Source organism: Pogona vitticeps, chromosome 4 (assembly GCF_051106095.1).
Source record: "Pogona vitticeps strain Pit_001003342236 chromosome 4, PviZW2.1, whole genome shotgun sequence".
NCBI classification, from domain to species: Eukaryota; Metazoa; Chordata; class Lepidosauria; order Squamata; family Agamidae; genus Pogona; species Pogona vitticeps.
The window spans coordinates 120,653,548-120,675,974 of NC_135786.1; the positions used below are offsets into that span (position 1 = coordinate 120,653,548).

Below are 22,427 nucleotides of genomic sequence, written 5' to 3' on the forward strand. Positions count from 1 at the left end.
TATGGTTTTTCCAGTAGCGATGTATGGAAGTGTGAGCTGGACCATAAAGAAGGCTGACCACCAAAGAATTGATGCTTTTGAATTATGGTGCTGGAGGAGACTCTTGAGAGTCCCCTGGACTGCAAGGAGAACAAACCTATCAATTGTAAAAGAAATCAACCCTGAGAGCTCACTGGAAGGACAGATGCTGAAGCTGAGTCTCCAATACTTTGGCCTTCTCATGAGAAGACTCCCTGGAAAACCCCTGCTGTTAGGAAAGTGTGAAGGAAAGAGAAGGGGACAACAGAGGATGAGATGGTTGGACAGTGTCACCAAAGCTACCAACATGATTTTGACCCAACTCTGGGAGGCAGTGGAAGACAGGAGGGCCTGGCATGCTCGGGTCCATGGGGTCACAAAGAGGCGGACACGACTAAATGACTAAACAACAAATGTTGTGGGTCAAATGGCTCTGTATAGATTAGATAGCTTGTTTTCTTCCTTTTTCTTCAGGGAAGTAAGTTGTGCATCATATTACTTTTTTCTTATATGGAATTCATTAAAGGGAATCAAAATCTTCCAACTGTCCAGGATATGTAAGTTTTTGTCAGTTCTGGGTTCTGCAAAAGCCCTGTAAATATGGGTGTGTGTGTGTGTGTGTGTGTGTGTGTGTGTGTGTGTGTGTGTGTGTGTGTGAGAGAGAGAGAGAGAGAGAGAGAGAGAGAGAGAGAGAGAGAGAGAGGATGAAACCAGTTTACTACAGGTGTTTCCAAGAAAGGGTTCCTATTGGGAGAAAGCTATTTATAATTTAAGAAGTGGTATTTCTCAATTGAAAAAAAAAAACCTAAATGGATGTCCCATGCCTGAAAATGCATAACTTAACAGACTCTTTTATGGGCACAACTAAAATTAGTTCCAACTCATCCAAATGAATAATGGAAATATATCTCAATGAGGCCCAGGAAATTTACCATTCTCCCGAACAGTTGGTTGCTCAGAGTAGGGTCCTCTAGAATAACTGCTCTGAATAAGGCTGGAGCCCTGCTTCTTCCCCACTCTCCAGGACAGCCCTCAAGATGGCCAGGCACTGGGTACCACAGCAGGGGTGTCGGTTACAAGAGTGCTGTTGTCCCTTTAACAGGGTAGCCTGGAATCCAGTCCAATCTACAGGTGAACTGCAGGCTTGAAACTGCACCCTTACTCCCAAGGAGGTGGAAAGTCAATTTCCTTGGCAGGGGAGCCAGGGCTGGGCTCCCAATGCCTCGCCACTATGTTGGAATGCACCTTGCTAATATGCTGTTTCTATTAAACATTTTACTAGAGGGGACAGCAAGCAAGGGGGGCTTCTTCAATTTCATTGCTTTGAAAAGGTTTTCCCTTTACAGCTGTTTGTTCTGTGCACACCTTATTTTGCATAGGACAGGAAGTAAGAAGGATGATTCCAGTTTTCTTCCATTTGGTTATTGATCTGCTTGCACTAAGCAGATTCCTGAATCACTAGCAAACTCCACAATAGACACTTATGCAACAGGTCAAGGTGTTCCCAACAGAGAGATCTGCTGTAAATAGATTGCAATCTGTACCATATTTTCTGTTAAGGATATTTTCAAAGCAAAGGAATACTGGTGGAGTAACCGGCTGGCAATCCTTTGTGTGTTTCTTCATTTCCTATAACGAACTCTGTCCCAGATACTATTCACTCAAGACTTTGTTTCCCACAAATACTGTTTTAGTTGCTAGGGAAGGGCACACAGTTGTGTAAAATGTTAACAGTTTTCTCCCTAGATGGATCCTTTTGGCAAATTTCACCAACATTTTACAGTGTTTTCCTTCAGCTGACTCCAGGTGGGATGATGGGTAGGACTAGCAGAAAAAAGCAAATAAACCCCCAAGACCCATTGGAAATGGGGAAAATACCCCCGGAAAAAGCAATCAAACCCCCCAAGACACATCGGAAATGGGGAGGGAAAGCCAAAAAACCAAAATCCCCAAGACCCATCGGAAATGGGGGGGGAACCAAAAAACAAACAAACCCCCAAGCCCTATCGGAAATGGGGAAAAACACTACAAAAAGCAACAAAAAACCCCAAGACCCATCGGAAATGGGGGGAACCCAAAAAACAAACCCCCAAGACCCATCACAGCACAGAAACATAACCCCTCCAGCTCAAAACCATGCTGCAAAAACACCCAGAACAGTTTTTAAAAAGCAGAAAACAGCACCTTACCTTACCAGGCAGCCCAAAGGCTCCCTGCAAACATACACATATGCTCCCTGCAAACATACACATATGCTCGCTCAGAAGCAGAAGCAAGGCAGTCCCAAGCCTCCTCCGATGCACACTCTCTAACTGTTGGGGTGAAAGACCTATAAGGAAGCAGCCTCATCGCCACCTATAGTTAGCAATTTGAATTCCCCGCCTTTTTTCCCTGCCTTTTTCTGTTCGTAAGTGGAAGCTCCGGTCACAAGTAGAAGCAAAATTTTGCAGTTAGAGCTAGTCGTAACTCAAAATGGTTGTAAGTATAGATGTTCAAAATGGTTGTAAGTATAGACGTTCGTAAGTTGAGGCACCACTGTACCACATTAAAGACAAGTTGGGTGGGGGAAAGAGGAACATATTATATCCATATAACTATAATTAATGAAAAGGCTGGTGCTGCATTTCACTTACAAACCTTGTTACATCAGGCTTAATAGCTGAAATTTGTATTGAGTTCTTACTGTATGTTTTTCAAATAGCTTCTATACTTATTTTTAAGATAAATATAAGTAGAGAATGATTTTTCACACAAACATGTCATTATGAAAGGCATTAATACTTCCATAGCCCTTGATAGTTCCAGAAAATCTGTTTGTAGGTGAGCCCAGCAATTTGGAAGGGACTATTCCTTGAACAGCAATTTCAGAACACCCTCGGTGGATATTTCTACGAGCTTGTCTTCCTCTGCTATGAGCCCCTCTACTTCACATGTTAACTGAAAAGGGATCTCTAACCCAGTTTTTGCTTGTATGAGGAACAGGAAAATATTCACAGAAACTATGTGGCAAATCTTCCATATGGCATACGATAAGTGATGTGTCCTCCTCAGACAACTCTTTGCTAGTGAGGTTTAGAAATGTCTCATAGTTTTGGTTTGATAGGTGATGATGCCACAATATCAACTTTTTGATCACTGCTTCAATCTTGTCTTCAACATGAAAAACTGTAACCTTTTCTCCTTGAAAATTTAAGTTGAGCATACTTAAATGGGTGAAGATCTCTGACATATACTGTATGATAATTTGACTAACCAGGAAAAATCTGTCAACTGATTGCTTGCTTCTCCAATTGTTAATATATCAAAAGTGTGTTTAATGCCAGCCAGCACAACCTAAGCTGCTTTGTAAACTACCGTATTTTTTGCTCCATAAGACGCACTTTTCCCCAAATAGTGGGGGAGAAAGTATGTGCGTCTCATGGAACAAATACAGTAAAAAAGGGGTGCAACCACCACCACCCAGAAGCCCCCCACTACCATGCTGGGAGGCCTCTGAACTAGCACCAGAGACTGCTTGCTGTTTGGACCTCACCATTCTGCACTGCTGGCTTTCTAGGATCTGCTTCCTGGAGCCCACCTGGAAAACCAGCAAGGCCAACAGGCCTATGGCAGCAGGCAGTGAAAACAGCCAAGGACAAAAGGGGAAAGAGTAATTCTAGAAAAACCAGGGGAAACCACAAACAAAGTCCCCCACTTAGGCAGTTGATTTTCCCATATTTGGGGAAATCACAGGGGTCAGCACATCCAAAGTGCAATAGATGAGCCTCACCCTGGGAAAACCACTTTGATGATTATGGTATCTCCCCTGCCAGGTATGAGTTGGAATGGCCTCTGAACCTCCTGCCCCTTTCTGTGCCCTGTCCCCCAAAGGCATGGTGACCCCGGGGCTGCACCTCCTGATCAGAACAGGGCTGCACAGCCCCAGTCTTAAAAGAGGCCAAGAGAGCTACTCAGTGTTTCGGGGTGCTCCACAGGACCCCCATCAGGGGCTGGATGTTCCTCCCACAATTCTCCAGTGCACAGATATTAGCAAACCTAATACGCAGGGAAGGCAAGGAAAGCGGGGAAATTCAAACTTTCAGTTAGTGAAGTGGCTGCTTGTCTGCTTCCTTGCTAGTCAAAGCAGTTAGAGAGCTGGGAGAGAGACTTGGGACTGCCTGGCATTGTCGTTTTAAAATGTAAAATTTAGTTTAAAAGCTGTTTGTTTGGGGTTAGTGCTTGGGTGAAAAGGTGCTCTGTTTGAGTTGAAACCTACTTGTGTAGAAACGTGCATACTTGCTTTAAAAGCTGCCTAGAAAGTGTTCAGACCAGTGCTGATCAGCTGTTAGGTGGGGAGAGGGGAGGGGAAAGGAGCAGGAGCAGAGAAGAGCATAAAATGGCTGCCGTCTGCCGGCTGGCATTTAGCTGTTTGGGGCTCTTTTTTGACTGTTCTGGGGTCTACCAAGCCACTGTGAAGAGCAAGGCTCAGTCTACAGTACATGGTAAGTGACTTTCTTTTAAGTTTTTTAAAGTTTCTGACCTTCCCCCCCCCATAAAAATGCATTAATTAATTTTCAATGCATTTCTATGGGAAATTTGGATTCAACTGGCAAAGTTTTCAACTAGTTCTGGGCATCTAATAGAGAATGTATTTCCAAAGGGTGTTGCAGCAAGGAAACTAACTGTGCCTTGTGACTTCTAACAGTACAGTGGTGCCTCGTATAACGAGTGCCCCGTTTAACAACGAATTCACATAGCGATGGCAAAAATGCAATCGCTTTTGCGATCGTATAACGAAGGTGCCTATGGGGAAAAATCGCTTCGCGATGTTTTCCCCATGGGCACCATTTTCCCCCAGCTGAGCGGAGGGAGCCTCCAAAGGAGCGCTCCCGCCACTCAGCTGGGGGAAAATGCCTGTGGTGGCCTTCGAAGGACCCTTCCGAAGGGTCCTTCTGAGGCCACCGCAGGGGGAGGGTGGGGGAGTCCGATGCCTGTCAGGCATCCTGGGCTCGGATCCCACCCGCCGCCGGTTACACATCCTTGGGTAACCGGCGGCGGGTGGGATCCGAGCCCAGGATGCCTGAAAGGCATCCGGATCCCCCCGCGGCTTGGATCGGACCCGCGGGGGCTAGCCCAAGAGTCCATCCATGGCAGGGCTAGCCCCCGTGGGTCCGATCCAAGCCGCGGGGGGAAGGTGGGGAGATCGGATGCCTGTCAGGCATCCTGGGTTCAGATCCCACCCGCCGCCGGTTACCCAGCCTTGGGTAACCGGCGGCGGGTGGGATCCGAGCCCGGGATGCCTGAAAGGCATCCGGATCCCCCCACTCTCCCACCCTCCCCCCGCAGCTTGGATCAGATCCGCGGGGGCTAGCCCTGCCATGGCTGGACTCCCAAGAGTCCAGCCATGCCCGGGGTAGCCCCCGCGGGTTGGATCCAAGCCGGATCCAAGCCGCGGGGGGAAGGTGGGGAGACCCGATGCCTGTCAGGCATCCTGGGCTCGGCAGCGCGGGGCGGCAGGGACAGGGTGGAGGGGTCCCGAAGGCTTCCAGGCTTTTGCCTGGAAGCCTTCGGGATCCCCCCACCCTGTCCCCTTCGCTGGCAGCCACCCCCCGCCGCTTTCCCCAGCCTGGATCGGGCTCCTGGGAGTCCGATCTCGGCTAGGGAAGGCAGCGCAGGGCAGTGGGGACAGGGTGGAGGGGTCCCGAAGGCTTCGGGATCCCCCCCACCCTGCCCCCTTCGCTGGCAGCCACCCCCCGCCGCTTTCCCCAGCCTGGATCGGGCTCCTGGGAGTCCGATCTCAGCTAGGGAAGGCAGCGCGGGGCGGCGGGGACAGGGTGGAGGGGTCCCGAAGGCTTCGGGATGCCCCCCACCCTGTCCCCTTTGCTGGCAGCCACCCCCCGCCGCTTTCCCCAGCCTGGATCGGGCTCCTGGGAGTCCGATCTCAGCTAGGGAAGGCAGCGCGGGGCGGCGGGGACAGGGTGGAGGGGTCCCGAAGGCTTCGGGATGCCCCCCACCCTGTCCCCTTCGCTGGCAGCCACCCCCCGCCGCTTTCCCCAGCCTGGATCGGGCTCCTGGGAGTCCGATCTCAGCTAGGGAAGGCAGCGCGGGGTGGCAGGGACAGGGTGGAGGGGTCCCGAAGGCTTCAGGATCCCCACCCCACCCTGTCCCCTTCACTGGCAGCCACCCCCCGCCACTTTCCCCAGCCTGGATCAGGCTCCTGGGAGTCCGATCTCAGCTAGGGAAGGCAGCGCGGGGCGGCGGGGACAGGGTGGAGGGGTCCCGAAGGCTTCAGGATCCCCCCCACCCTGTCCCCTTCGCTGGCAGCCACCCCCCGCCGCTTTCCCCAGCCTGGATCGGGCTCCTGGGAGTCCGATCTCGGCTAGGGAAGGCAGCGCGGGGCGGCGGGGACAGGGTGGAGGGGTCCCGAAGGCTTCGGGATGCCCCCCACCCTGTCCCCTTCGCTGGCAGCCACCCCCCGCCGCTTTCCCCAGCCTGGATCGGGCTCCTGGGAGTCCGATCTCAGCTAGGGAAGGCAGCGCGGGGTGGCAGGGACAGGGTGGAGGGGTCCCGAAGGCTTCAGGATCCCCACCCCACCCTGTCCCCTTCACTGGCAGCCACCCCCCGCCACTTTCCCCAGCCTGGATCAGGCTCCTGGGAGTCCGATCTCAGCTAGGGAAGGCAGCGCGGGGCGGCGGGGACAGGGTGGAGGGGTCCCGAAGGCTTCAGGATCCCCCCCACCCTGTCCCCTTCGCTGGCAGCCACCCCCCGCCGCTTTCCCCAGCCTGGATCGGGCTCCTGGGAGTCCGATCTCGGCTAGGGAAGGCAGCGCGGGGCGGCGGGGACAGGGTGGAGGGGTCCCGAAGGCTTCGGGATCCCCCCCACCCTCTCCCCTTCGCTGGCAGCCACCCCCGCCGCTTTCCCCAGCCTGGATTGGGCTCCTGGGTGTCCGATCTTGGCTAGGGAAGGCAGCGCAGGGCAGCGGGGACAGGGTGGAGGGGTCCCGAAGGCTTCGGGATCCCCCCCCACCCTCTCCCCTTCGCTGGCAGCCACCCCCGCCGCTTTCCCCAGCCTGGATTGGGCTCCTGGGAGTCCGATCTCGGCTAGGGAAGGCAGCGCAGGGCGGCGGGGACAGGGTGGAGGGGTCCCGAAGGCTTCGGGATCCCCACCCCACCCTGTCCCCTTCACTAGCAGCCACCCCCCCCACCGGTTTCCCCAGCCTGGATCGGGCTTCTGGGAGTCTGATCTCGGATAGGGAAGGCAGCGCGGGGCGGCGGGGACAGGGTGGAGGGGTCCCGAAGACTTCCAGGCTTTTGCCTGGAAGCCTTCGGGATCCCCCACCCACCCTGTCCCTGCCAGTTTTTAGTCCATTGGAACGCAATAACCAGGTTTTAATGCGTTTCAGTGGGCTTTTTAATTTCGCTTTACGATGTTTCCGTATAGCGACATTAATCCTGGAACGGATTAACGTCGCTATACGGGGCACCACTGTACCTGCTTCCTGATTTCAGCTACTATAGTTTGTATTCAGTTTTTTTGGCTCATCAAGAACATTGTTCATGGCTCTGTGTGGCCTAACCTGTTGTGCCTTGCATGCTATAAATGTTCAATTATGTCAGAATATGGAGATTTGGTATTATGCTGAGCATGTGCTACTGCTGGTGAATGGGATCAGGTTAAGGTTTGTGTTGCTGTTCTTTTGCATAACCTAAAGTAAATAAGGAAAATCAGCTGTTAAATAGTTTAATTCCACTATTTATCCTCCACACAACTAAAAGGGACCTCTCAATGCAGTGCCAAATCAGACAAACCATTTCTAACTTAATATAGGCTTGAGCTGCAGCTGGGCAGAGTTGCACAACAATCTCACCTGTCATTGAGACATTTCTATAAGCATGGAGAGGAGGTGGATGAAAGGAAATGTAAAATATAGGTAGAGTGGTATAGGTCTTATCACTGGCTGATAATGGTCTATATTAATGCCACTGTTGACTGCTGTTCACTTTACATGGTTCAAATGTTATTCTGTTATAGTTTATTAAATATTTTATTACACTATTTGGTTCAGAATATATTTTCCCTGTGTTCCTCCTCTAAAAATTAGGTGTGTCTTAAGGTCAGGTGTGTCTTATGGAGCAAAAAATACAGTATAGGTTATTTAAAAAGCAAATAGGAGTTCAATGATGGGAACTGATTTAGAGCGCCTCATGACATAACTGCAGCTGGGCATAGGGGTGGGGTTCACTTGACTCTGGATCATTCCTTTGATAGTTACAATTCAAAAGCTGGCTACCAAAAGTAACAGCTACTGAGGCTTCTGGCACCTTTCATTGCATTGGAACAAATGAAATAAATGGGTGGGATGTTATAATAACCACTAAGCAATTCATTGGGATGATGTAATCTGTAGCCTTGATTGGTTAGAATGGAGATACAAAGGCTGAGTAATGATGTCACAGACAAGCAGAACAGTTATGTGATTTTGTGAAGAAACAACTGGGCCAGGGAGCTCTCGATTGCTGCAGGAAGTGATGCAGGCAGTGTATGGATAGAAAGGAGCCCAAGGAAAGGGTAGGTGATGCCAGAGGGAGAAGTAGTATGGAATGTGGGAAATTGAAGGGAACATGCATAGAGGAAACATAAGAGCCTAGGGAAAGAGGTTGGTGGCAGCAGTTGGCCAAAAGGAAGCACTAAGAAAGGAGATCAGAAGGAGGCAGTCCCTCCTCAGGAATAAGGGAAGCAGGCCAGTGAGAAGGGCCCAAAAAGGTCAAAGAGGAGAAGGAGTGGGTCTAGGAAAGAAGGTAAGGAAATAAGTGGAAAGAAAAACTAAAGCCTGATGTGAGCATAATTACATTAAGCTGTGATTGCAGTGGGAGAGTACTATTATTTTGGCAAATAACGCATTATTTAACTAAAACAATAGCTTAAAAACATATATGTATGAATACCCAAGAACATCCACAATGAAACTAGGAAGACTACATTTCAAAAGGTCGGTAAAATGAGTACCCAGCTCGGGGGGGGGGGGGGAATGTGTAGCCTGCATAATTAACTTGTAAACTGCCCAGAGAGTTCTTGAAGTGCTATAGGGTGCTATATAAGCAGCACACTTTTTGAAGGAAGCAATGAGGAATGCAAGATGCATTCTAAAACGAGAAAGAAGCAACAGTCATGAGTCAAAAAGACAAAAGCAAACTAAAACAGCAACAGCAGCAGGAACAAGGATAACAACAGGCAGGAGAATGCAATAATGGTATGCCTACCAAATACAGTTAACAAAGGAACTATTATACTGGAGGAGTATGCAGGGTAACTGGAAAGTGGACTAGAATGAGAAATTAAAGTACATGTAACAGAAATGTAATACAGAATAGAGCTTCTGCTGTTAAGCAACAGAAGAGTTCCTCTGAGTGGAGAATGAACTTACACATCACCTTCGGTGAACTTTTTGAAAATTGCTCAGAATTCAAAAGGATGACCAGGGAGTAATGGCTGTATTTCCAGGTGTTAAACTATTTAATACTCTGGTCTTCAAATCATCAAAAGAAGCAGAGTAACCAACTTTCTGGGTAATGGCTGAAATCCTGCTTCACAAGGTATGCTTTGTAAGCAAACTGATTGAGGCCAGAAAGAATAGAATTTATTCTGTTTCTTTTTAAAATTCAAAATTAGATCTCAACAGGGGTTACCATATTTTCATAAAGTTATCTTGTTTAATTTGCCATCTGTATATTCTGACCTGATGAGTCAGTTTCTCAATTTCTGTCCCTACTTTATTCATGTATCTTTGTGAAGATACATGAAGCGTTTGTGGTGACAGGAGCAAGACCACAGTGTTAGTGGGGGAGGGTATGATAGTCAGAATGGCTCTGCCTCAAAATTGCATGAAGTTCCTATCAGAACCAGAAAGTCATCTGTAGGCTTTCTCACAGGAGGGACAAGCTGACCATTTGCCATATCAAAGGGGGATGCAACCTCCTTTCTCTGGAGTGTGAAACACACAAAAGCAGTTCCATGCCTTCAAGACAACTTCATCCCATGCACCAGTTCAGTTTGTACAGTGGTACCTTGACTTATGAACATTTTGACTTACGAACAGCTCCGGTTGCAACTTTTTGCTTCGACTTGCGACCGGAGCTTCCACTTACGAACAGAAACAGGCGGGGGGAAAAGGCGGGCAATTCAGCTTTCTAACTGTAGGTGGCGATGAGGCTGTTTCTTTGTGCTGTAGCTCTTTCGGCAGTTATAGGGTGTGTCGCAGTTGGAGGCTTAGGAGAGCCTCCTTCTTCCGAGTGAGCCTGTGTGTGTGTCTGCAGGGAGGTGAGCTGCTGTTTTCTCCTTTAAAAAACTTTCTGAGTGGGTTTTGGTGGCTCTGCTTCAGAGTGTGTGTTTCTGTGTCTGCAGGGAGGGTTTGTTTCTGTGCTCTGCTTCGGAGCGAGTGTGTGTGTGTGTGTGTGTATTTTTGAAGTTTTTTTCCTTCCTAAACCTCAGCAATGGAGGTGGCTCTAGTGTCTGTTTTTTGAGTTTTTTTCTGAAAGCCTCAGCAACAGAGCACCTTCCAACTCGGCTTGCTGTGCTCTTTTTTTCCCCCTGGGCAGCGTGGGGGGGGGGAAGCTGTGGCTGCTGACTGGAGTGAGGGAAGCTCCAGAGGAGCAGGAGGAGACGGGCGGGCAGGCAGGCGAGCGCTTCCCGGCCAGGTCTCTGGCTCCGACCCCTTTCACTTCAGCCAACCTTTGAGGCTCCCTTTCTCTCCTGGGTTTTTTGTTTTTTGCAACCCCAGCACGTTCCTATGGGGCTTACAGTGTTTTATTTTTATTTGGGGGATATTTTTTTCTTCAGCCAGAATGGATTAATTGGTTTATGCATTCCTATGAGAAATGGTGCTTCGACTTATGAATGTTTTGAGTTACGGACACTGTTCCAATACGGATTAAGTTCGTAAGTCGAGGTACCACTGTACTTCAAAGGCCCTCTTTGAAGTTGTGTGTAGCCAGATTTCCACAGAATACATAGCCCTGAGGTTAAAGAAGGGACAAGTCTTTAATACAGCAGTAAGGAGGAAGAGAACTTAAGTCAGTAAGAGAGAGAGAGAGAGAGAAGACAAGAGGAGAGGGAATGGGAACTTATGAGAGAGACTGCAGCACACCTTTCCAAGGAGAAGGGCAGTGGCTCCATCATGGAACAGATCACCTTTATAAAAGCCAAAGTTTTAGCAGTTTGCTGGTTTGAAGCATTCAGGTGAGTGCTAACACAATGGCAAGGAGGAAAACATCGGCAATGATAGTAGAGAAGCAATTGTTGCCGCCCATCAATCTGGGAAGGTTTATAAGGCCATTTCCAAAAAAATTAAAGTGAGGAAGATTATTCACAAGTGGAAAATATTCAAGGCAGTTGCCAATCTTCCTAGAATTGGACATCTAAGCAAATTCACTCTAAGGTCAGAATGTGCAATGCTCAGAGAAATTGCAAACAGTCCAAGAGTTACATCTCAGATTCTAGCATGTGAAATATTAAAGTTCATGACATTACAATTAGAAAAAGACTGAACAAATATGGTTTGTTTGGAAGAGTTGACAGGAGACAGCCTCTTCTCTAAAAAAATACACAGCACAGCTTAGGTTTGTGGACAAACCACAAGACCTCTGGAACAATGTCCTTTGGACATATGAGAGCAAAGGAGAGATGGTTAGCTATAATACACAGCACCACATTTGGTAGAAACCAAACACAGCATGTAGCACAAATACCTCATACAAACTGTCAAGCATGGTGGTGGAGGACCGATGATTTGGGCTTGTTTTGCAGCTGAAGGACCCGGGAACCTTGCAGTCATTGAGTCGACCATGAATTCCTCTGTATACCAAAGAATTCTAGAGTCAAATGTGAGGCCATCTGTCTGACAGCTAAAGCTTGGCTGAAATTGGGTCATTCAACAGAACAATGATCCCCAAGCACTTTAGCAAATTTCCATGTGATTATGAACAGCCTAAAAGTAAAGTGCCTTTCTATTCCCCTAAATATACCTGCTCTGATTCTTTTTCTCATGACATCACTCTGAATTTGTCTGTGTTGTCCCTTGAGCAGGAAAGTTTGAACTGTTAAAACTCTAAATGTTTCATTTTGCATATAGGAGTCCAAATTACCATGTCACCATTGCCATAGCAACTTCTTTGTACCTAATTTTGCATTCTTCCCTACATGCCCAAACAAGTATGCTAATCCTGGAGCTGATGTAGTTGATTCCACTGCCACAGTTGCTGAAAATTGTGGCTTCTAAGGAGGTTGCCCTGTGAATGCAAAAATCGACCAAGGTGCCCCAATCAGTGCAATTTAGAAAGATTGGGGATCCTGCAAAGAACCATTGGATCTATGCTCCACATAGTTATTCATATATTTATTTAATCTGCATACCACCATCTGCTGAGGCTACTCTGGGTATTTACCACATAATCAGACAATAAGACAATACTGCAGGTAAAATAAAATCAACAAATAGCATTATAAAATTAAAAAGGGATTAGAATATTGTATAATGAACATTTAAACATTAAACACTAGATATTTTAAAAGATGGCAGGACTGTTTCAATAACTGAATTTTCCAATGGGTTTCCGTTGCCTGTCTAAACAACCAGTTTTTTAATGATTTTTTTAATGTTATCACTGAAAGGCCAGGAGGATGTCTGGAGGTAATTGATTCCAGAGTCTAGGTGTGACTGCCAAGAAGGCCCAGGTCCTTTTCCTTTGGGCCTCTCTCAGGATCAGCAACCTCAGACATCCCACTTGGGATGAACAAGCAGTTCATTCTGGAAGAAGGCATTCTGCCAGGTGCCAACATCCCAAAGATAAACACATATCATGAACTGCCCGGAATTCTATTGCTGATTTCCATTTGCAGACAAGAATGCAAATATGTAAATATGAAGCAATTTGCTACTAAGATTTATACATTTTCCATTATGCAGGTGTAAATTGGCAACAGGATTCTGGCTTATATTTGTTTCGTGATTGCAATTCTGGTAGCATTTTGTCATATTTTTGTCACAAGAGACTAGTGTGATTTACATCTCTAAAGTTTAAGGACAAATGACAACCCTTTTACATCCAGGTTCTACCCTAGCAGGCTATGAAAATTTTGCTTTCAGAAAAATATGGTGAGGAATTGATGAAAGTGAAGCCTTTTTATCTTATCCATTTCAAAAGAGAGAACAGATGTTTGTTACATTTTAAAGTTTGGTTGGTTGTGCACTTTTCATTTAGTTTCTCACGGCAGTGCTGCCCCCACCCTCATGAAATAATAGAGTGTAATTCTCCCTTCTCTTGCCCTCTGTCTAATAATTACAAGTCTGAAAGTTGGAAATAAATGGACTGAGAATTTAATGTCCTCTCTCTTGAGCTAAGATTGCCCTCTAATGGTCGGCAGCAATACTGTAAAGTAAATCCTCAGTACTGTACTCTTTTTCTGTCAAAGCATACCTGTAATAATTTGTATTTTAATAATCTCTATTAATGCTATTTCAGTCTGTTCTGAACCATAAGATCATTCCATTTTCCAGTACAGGATGCTGTTGCTGTGTAGTTCTATGTGTTGATGTTGCATATATATATTGGGCTCAGTGAAATGGTGAAGCAAAGGTGGAAGTAGGTACAACATATACAATGGGAAAACATACACATCTTTTAACCTCTCAGGTAAACTAATAATGTCACGCCCACTCTGCAGAATGCAAATCAGAATGCTATATTCCAGTTTCTGAACCCTTTCCTTGAGTTAGGCAAGGTGAGGAACAAAAGCTATATCGGACCAAAAGCTCTATGGACATGTTGTGCACATGTTTTTCAAAAGTTTTCTCTTTGTTTTTTGAAATAAAAAAAGAGGGAAAGCTTGGAGTTAGCAAACAGAGCCACTGGAAACCAAGGTGAGAAGTGTTCATACTATGTGAAAGACAGTGAAGAAAGACAAGGACAAAAATCAGTTCATTTGAAATGTGTTGGAGAAGAGTCATACAGATATGAAAGACAGCCAAAAAAGCAGAGAAGTGGGTGCTCTATCAATTGAAACCTGAACTCTCACTAGACCAAAAATGAGTAACCTGAGCTTATTCTACCATGCACATCTAATGGAAATACAGAAGTGACCAGAATAGATTTTTTGTTGGGAAAAGTAAGGTGAGGCACAAGGAAAATAGGAAGTCCTAACATTGGATAGGTTGACTCAATATTCCTCCAAAGATTTTAGTTTCCAAGAACTGAGCAGAACTTATTGGAAGACATAATATTGCTAGGAAGGAGGGACAGCAGGAATAGAAAACAACCTAACATGAGATTCTGTTGGTTTGTAAAATCTGAGCACAGCTGCTAATGACATTTTGGAAGTCAGTAACTCACATCGTTACCAAACATCAGAAGTTACTTGGTGACATATAGTTTCTTTGGAGCTATTTCTCGGTGACCTAACAATTGCAATAGGCACCAAAACTCTGCTAACATCGTGTAAGATCACCCCCAGTCCCAAAGCAAAAAATAATTTCACAGCTTAAATGAATGAGCTTCTGAATATTTATTCTCTATTTTTAAAAGACATATTTTCAAATATTTTATATTATTATTATTATTTATTTAATTTATACCCCGCCTATCTGGTCGGTGAGGACCAGAAATAGAAGTTCTTTTTAATGTCTGTTTGGCCAGTTCTCTTCCTGAGAGTCATTTGATTTGGTCCTGACTGGCAGGGTCAAAAGTTCAGATCACCTCCCCCCCCCCCAACCTTGCAACAATATTTATTATATATACTGTTTAGAACAGTGGTTTTTAACCTTTTCTTTACCACGGACCCCCCTTTAAATATCTTTTGTTGTCATGATCCACCAAGACTTAAGATTTAAAACTCTAAAGTGCATAAAATATTTATTTAAAATTGCTCATGAAACGTCTCATCGACAGACCTTTTGATTGCTGACTCCTAAGAGAACACAGCTGAGGAATAAAGCCAAGGCAAATCTAGGGAGTGCATAAAAGGAACATGCAAACAGAGAGAGCAAACAACAGTTTCACAGGGGAGAGATAGGAAAGAAAGGTCTACTGGAGAGACAAAGGCAGAGAGTTATATATTAGTAGACTTTCCCAGCTACATTCAGGCTAACAAAAGAAAGAGCATTCATAGACAAGCAGATCAAAGCAAAAAGGCAACAGGGTTTATGGAGGAATGAGACACTTCAGTTGGGAGGACCTGCAAAGCTTGTGCAATGTTTGTTTTTGTGCCTGAATGTAACATGTGTCAGCAATCCCCCATCTCCAAGGAGATACCGGGGATGCCGGATAATGGAGAGATTCCAAAGTTTAGTCAGTCCTTTAGGAGCTAAGATGAGCCCAAGACTCTCAGCTAGGCCCTGAATAATACTTCTTCCTCAAATCCACCTCCTTTATTAAGAAAAGCAACACACACAGACAATCCATGAGTTTACACTCAGGCTAATCTGGGCTCTATATCAGGTAGCAAATACACATGGCTAAATCAGAAAGACTAGTCTGTTCAAGAAACCAATGCATGCAATTCTAAATCATTACTGTTTTATTTAAAAATGGATGGTTCAGAAAAGAATTGCAAAGTAATTCAGTTAGGAACATTTTCATAACAAGGCAGACAGATCACCCCCACCACTCCAGCTGGAAAAATAAAATAATTAAAAGAATTCTAAACTAGAATAATGCATAAGTGTAGTCATTCTTACGTTCCTGTGATTCCATAGTCCATGATCCACCAGGAAACGTTAGATTCCAGTTATAATCCATTTTGGGAAAAAGCACATGTCCGTCCTCTCTCAGTCCAACTCCATCTTTTTTCTTAACTTCTTACCAACTTCCTTCTTCTTCCCAGAATCCTCATAAGGAACACCCCCTCCTGGGTCTTGTTGTCCCGCCTAACTTTCTCATGGAGCTTCAGTTGTTATCATGTTTTGTGGCAGAATTATTTTGACTACGAAAGTCTCTGCTCTCTACTCATCTTAGCAACAAGATAACCAAAGAGCGAAGCTTCTCTGAAACAGCATGAAAAACTTTCCTACTACAGAGCAGACTTTAAATCAAGATGGATGCTGTCAAGACAATATTATGACTACAAAACCCATTCTGACATCTCATAAAAAAATAGATCATCACAACATGGTGTACACATGCAGCAAGCACAAACTGGTGGCACTGTTAGAAGAAAAAGTGAGAGAGCTGGAGCAGTGAGTAGCCACACTTCAGGCTATAAGGAAAGACGAAGTATACATTGGCAGAACTTTTGAGCAGCACCTGCAGTCAATGGACACACTGGAGGTGAAAGAGCAACAAGGGAAGGCAGAGGAGGACAACACTGAGGAGAGAGCAAACATAGTGGAGGAAGCTCCATGGAAAAGAATCAAAGTTAGGAGAAAAAGAAGTTGAAAACTATCGTCACCAGTGGAACTATGAAACCGCTTTCAAGTTTTTGATGATTCTGGCAGACAGCAAGCAAAATCAAAGAGGAGATCTCACAGGAGTATATGAGAGGGACTGAACATCTACTTCTGCTTCATTGACTAGGCAAAAGCCTTTGACTGTGTGGACCACAGTAAACTATGGCAAGTCCTTAAAGAAATGGGAGTGCCTGACCACCTTATCTATCTCCTGAGAAACCTATACTGTACGTGGGACAGGAAGCAACAGTTAGAACTGGATATGGAACAACTGATTGGTTCAAAATTGGGAAAGGAGTACGACAAGGCTGTATATTGTCTCCCTGCTTATTCAACTTATATGCAGAATACATCATGTGAAAGGCTGAACTGGAGGATACCCAAGCTGTAATCAAGATTGCTGGAAGAAATATCAACAACCTCAGATATGCAGATGATAACACTCTGATGGCAGAAAGTGAGGAGGAATTAAGGAACCTTGTAATGAGGGTGAAAGAAGAGAGTGGAAAAAAACGGTCTGAAGCTCAACATCAAAAAAACTAAGATCATGGCCACTGGCCCCATCACGTCCTCGCAAATAGAAGGGGAAGATATGGAGGCAGTGACAGATTTTACTTTCTTGGCCTCCATGATCACTGCAGATGGAGACAGCAGCCACGAAATTAAAAGACTCCTGCTTCTTGGGAGGAAAGCGATGACAAACCTTGACAGCATCCTAAAAAGTGGAGACATCACCTTGCCAACAAAAGTCCGCATAGTCAAAGCTATGGTTTTTCCTGTCGTGATGTATGGAGGTGAAAGCTGGACCATAAAGAGAGCTGACCGACGAAGAATTGATGCTTTTGAACTGTGGTGCTAGAGGAGGCTCTTGAGAGTCCCCTGGACTGCAAGGAGAACAAACCTATCAATTCTAAAGGAAATCAACCCTGAGTGCTCACTGGAAGGACAGATTTCGAAGCTGAGGCTCCAATACTTTGGCCTTCTCATGAGAAGAGAAGACTCCTTGGAAAAGACCTTGATGTTGGGAAAGTGTGAAGGCAAGAGAAGGGGATGACAGAGGATGAGATGGTTGGACAGTGTCATTGAAGCTACCAGAATGAATTTGACCCAACTCCGGGAGCCGGTGGAAGATAGGAGAGCCTGGCGTGCTCTGGTCCATGGGGTCACAAAGAGTCGGGCACAACTAAACGAGTAAACGACGACAAAAATCAGACAAGCAGGACCACTGAACACACACCCTACAAAAAGACAAAGAGAAGAGTAGCTGCAATAGGAGATTCCCTACTGATAGGACTGAAACACTTCTGGTCAGGATGGATGAGCAGCTAAGAACTGAACCTCCGCATCGCCGACATGGTAAACAACTTTTAAAATGCATTTCTTCCTTCTGAAGACTGTTTTTTTCTGCATAAAACTTTGGAGGGAAAGATAAGGAATGTATACATCTAGTTAAATTCTCTAAAAACTCTGTTGATTTAATGTTGAATACTGCTTTCGCTTTTAAGCCTCAGAAGAGCCCCAGAAGGTGGCGATTTTGCCCCCTCTGGCCCCCGAGGGAGGCAGGGTGAGTCTCCAAAGGGTTCTGGAACACACCCTAGGACTCTTTGGAGACTGACCCTGCCTCCCCTGGGGGCCAGAGGGGATGAAATCACCACCTTTGGGGGCTCTTCTGAGGCTTGGGAAACTTCAGAAAAGCCCCAGAAGGTGGCGATTTCACCCCCTCTGGACCCCGAGGGAGGCAGGGGGAGGCTCCAAAGGGTCCTGGAACACACCCTAGGACCCTAGGACCCTAGGGTGTGTTCCATAAGATGGACCTCTCCATAAGGCTCACCAAATTTTAGGAGAAGAAAGCAGATAATTTTTTCCCTGTTTTCTTCTCCTAAAAATTTGGTGCGTCTTATGGAAAGGTGCGTCTTATGGAGCGAAAAATACGGTATATTCAGCTACTACCTGTTAATTCAGTCCATTTATAAAATAAGTCCCATTTTTCTGTTGCCCTTTGCAAGGATTGGTCCTTCATGACTTCTGATAAGATGTCCATTTCGGCTATTTCCTGTATCTTTTCCATCAGATCTTCTTGTTCCGGCACCGCCGTACTTTTCCAATTTCTAGCATACATAATTTTGGCTGCTGTAATAATATATATAACTATATGTTCCTTTGACCTATCTATGTTATCGGGTATCATGCTTAATAGAAACAATTCTGGGGTTAGTGATACTTTACAAAGCAGAATTTGTTGTAACATAACATGCACTCTTTTCCAGTATTTTTTCGCTACCCCACACGACCACCACATATGATAATAACTTCCCATTTGTGTTTCACATTTCCAACACTTATATGATACATCAGTATACATCTTTGACAGTTTTTCAGGGGTCATATGCCACCTATAGAACATCTTATATATATTCTCCTTAGAATTAACCGATCTTGTGAGCTTTATGTTATTTTGCCATATTTTCAGCCATTGATCAATATCAATGTTGTGCCCTATATTTTGTGCCCACTTAATCATAGGTTCTTTAACCATTTCCTCTTGCATTTGAATTTCCAACATATAATTATACATTTTCTTAACAATTTGTTCTTTTGAACCCAATAACAGTTTATCAAAGATAGTTTGTTCGAAGTAGAAACCCTCTATTTTATCTTTTGTATATCTGGATTCTAGCTGAATTCTAGGCCACCAGTCTAAATAAACATTCTGCGACTCTAATTCCTCTTTAGATCTTAATTCACCGTCCTTTTTTAATAGCTCTTGATATCTTAGAAGGTTTGCTTTTTTCATAAGATTGGATTGTGTGAAGGCTTCTATGGGTGACACCCATGCAGGTATTTTATAATAAACTTGTACAATTTTTCTCCACGTTACCAACAAAGCTTTCCTTATCATATGTGAATTTAAAATTTTTTGTTCTTTGTCCTTTTTATACCATAAACAAGCATGCCAGCCTAGTTGTAAATCGTGTCCTTCCAAGCTAAGTAATCTATCATTTTCTAAAGTTATCCATTCTTTTATCCAATCTAGAATACAAGCTCTGTAATACAATTCCCAGTCAGGAAGACCAAAGCCACCCCTCTTGGTTTTTTTTCCTTGCCATATAAATCTCATAATTATCTTATTGAATTCTTTTAAAAATGACTGCTTTAACATGATAGGAATTGACTGAAATAAAAATAAGATTTTTTGGCAAGATAGTCATTTTAATCGCTGCAATTCTTCCCAAAAACGATAATTGTAATTTATCCCATTTCTCCAAATTGTTCTGTATCTCCTTCATTAGTTTCATGTAGTTATCCTTGAATAATGTGCTTGTCTTCTTTGTGATTTGTATTTCTAAATATCGAATTTTCTTCTCCTCTTGGAAGTTTGTCTTCTCTATTAACTTTTGTCGTCCCTGTTCTCTCATGTTCTTGGTAAGTAGTTTAGTCTTCTTTTGGTTTATTTTCATTCCTGCCATGTCCCCAGAGTTTTTTAGTGTTGTCATTAAGTCTTCTATTGAATCCAAGGGTTCTTCCAGTATAATAACTAGATCATCCGCAAAGGCCTGGAGTTTGTAAACTTGACCTTTCACTTTTAATCCTTTCAATTCCTTTTTACTTCTAATTTGTTCGTTAAGTATTTCCAGAGTCAGAATAAATAGAAGTGGAGAGAGTGGACACCCCTGCCTAGTGCCTTTCTGTATTTGAATTTCTTTTGATAATTTGCCGTTGATTCTTACTTTTGCCTTTTGTTCAGTATATATTGCTCTGATTAATTTCATAAATCTTTCTCCAACCTGCAGTGTTTCTAACGTGTGTATCATAAAGTTCCAGTCAAGATTGTCAAAGGCTTTTTCCGCATCTAAAAATATCATGGCCATCTGTTTCTCCGGGTGTGCTTCGTAATATTCCAGGGCATTTAAAACTATTCTTATGTTATTCTTCATCTGTCTTTTGGGGAGAAACCCAGACTGATCTTGATGGATCAAGTGGGTTAAAATTCTTTTCTTTCTAGTTGCTAAAATAGTGGCATAGATTTTATAGTCTACATTCAGTAGTGAAATTGGCCTATAATTTTGTATTTCTTTGCCTTCCGTGTTTTCCTTATGTATAAGAGAAATTGTTGCCTCGGCCCATGTTGCTGGTATTTCTCCTTCTTCCTCAACGCATTCTATCAACTTCTTAAATGGCTGAAGTAGCACCTCTTCCAGTTCTTTATAATATTCTGCTGGTAGGCTATAATGATGTTTAATTATAATAAACATGAACAAGAAACATTTGTAAGTAAATATGGTTTTAAAATGTGTAATTATATTAAATATTTAGGTATAAATATCAAATGACTCAAAAATTAAAGGAGCAAAATGTTAATAAATTAAAAAGCGATATTAAAGATAAAATACAGGAGTATCCTAAATTGAAACTATTGTGGTTTGGGAGAATTGCCATGTTCAAAATGAAAATAGTACCAAAAATTACTTTTTTATTCAGGATGCTCCCAATAAAATTAGAAGAAGAAGATTTTAAGTATTGGCAGGGATTAATTAACTGATTTTGTACTCAAGGTGAAAAATCTGGAATAAATAAAAGGTGTATTCGCAAAGGCTTTCACAGCTGGGATCTAGTAGTTGTTGTAGGTTTTTTGGAGTTGCATTTTTGGCCAGGTATATATTGGAACCACAAAATGAAGCATCCGCACCAGAATCAAAGAACATGAGAGACTCTGCAATCTAAAAGAACCAGAAAAAGCAGCAGAAGCTGAACATGCTCTAAAACAAGCTGCACATGAAATTCTATTTCAAAATAATGAAATACTAGACAACACCAGCAATCATTATGTTAGACTGCACAGGGAAGCCATTGAAATCCACAAACACCAGCAGAAATTCAACAAAAAAAGAAAGTTTGAAATTCAACAAAACTTGGCTCCCAGCACTGAAAAATACAACGTGCAAAAGGTTAACGAACTCTACCCAGCCACAAGGACCGGTGATCACTGTGACAAACCCAGACCTACTGGGATATGCCACAGTTTCACTAAGCTGCCACCAACCATTCCCTGTAAGGAGTTACACAGACCAGGAATGGATTTTTAACAAATAAAGGAATAAGGTTTATTTACATAACACACAGGGAAAATAAAAGGATCAAGTGGATAAGATACAGTAACGTGGCTTAGTCTCAATCATACATACACACAGTTTGGTTCACACAGAACACTTAACTTGAAGCACAGACCCTGAACCTATCAGTTCTGGCTACCCATAAAGACACCTGAACCTATCAGGTTGGTACTGACTGACACACAGTAGTACCCTGTCTGACACACAGACTCCCACACCAGCTTCTTCTCTCAGCTCTTCTCCAGCTTCTAAACTTCTCCACACAGGATCCCCATATATATACAGTACAGCCCCTCCTCCTGATGTCCCGCCTTCCACTCCCCATAGGATGGAACTTTCCCTCCAACCCATGACAGACAGGTAACATCAGTGCTGTATGTAACACCTCCCCTCTTTATAAGTTGTTTTGTAGGGGGAAAGCTAAGGTGCTTTTCTCCAAAAAAACAACCTGGTTAAAACACACAAAAACAGTTATACATACAATATCATACTTACTTATACTTACACTCTAAGTTAAACATTTACCATTTTCAATACATCAAGTTACCTTTATTCATACAAACCAACATGTTTAATAAACAATCACATTTAACCTTTGGTCACCAAAATATATACATAGTCCATGTTTCTTTCGCCGTCTTCATTCTTCGGGTCTTCTTGACAAGGCGTCAGCAACACAGTTCACTGACCCTCTGACCACCTTCACTTCAAAGTCATAGTCTTGCAGGTTTAAAGCCCACCTCATAAGTTTACTATTGTGGGTTTTCATTGACTTTAACCATTGCAGTGGTGAATGGTCAGTGCACAGAATAAAATGTCTTCCCCAGATGTAAGGCTTGGCCTTCTGGATCGCGTAGACTATGGCCAGGCACTCCTTTTCCACG

At 44.1% G+C, this 22,427-nt stretch overlaps 2 long non-coding RNA genes and 1 pseudogene across 2 annotated transcripts in view; 1 reads left to right on the forward strand and 2 right to left on the reverse strand.

The window, feature by feature from the left end:
* LOC140706764 (uncharacterized) overlaps positions 1 to 22,427 on the reverse strand; it is a 125,382-nt gene that overhangs the window by 56,895 nt on the left and 46,060 nt on the right. The gene's annotated exons all lie outside the window — the stretch shown is intronic.
* LOC140707091 (U1 spliceosomal RNA) lies at positions 3,684 to 3,838 on the reverse strand (annotated as a pseudogene).
* On the forward strand, positions 7,296 to 17,347 carry LOC144588889 (uncharacterized). The gene is made up of 2 exons (XR_013544635.1): positions 7,296 to 10,314; positions 15,871 to 17,347. It is a non-coding gene; the product is annotated as an uncharacterized LOC144588889 (long non-coding RNA).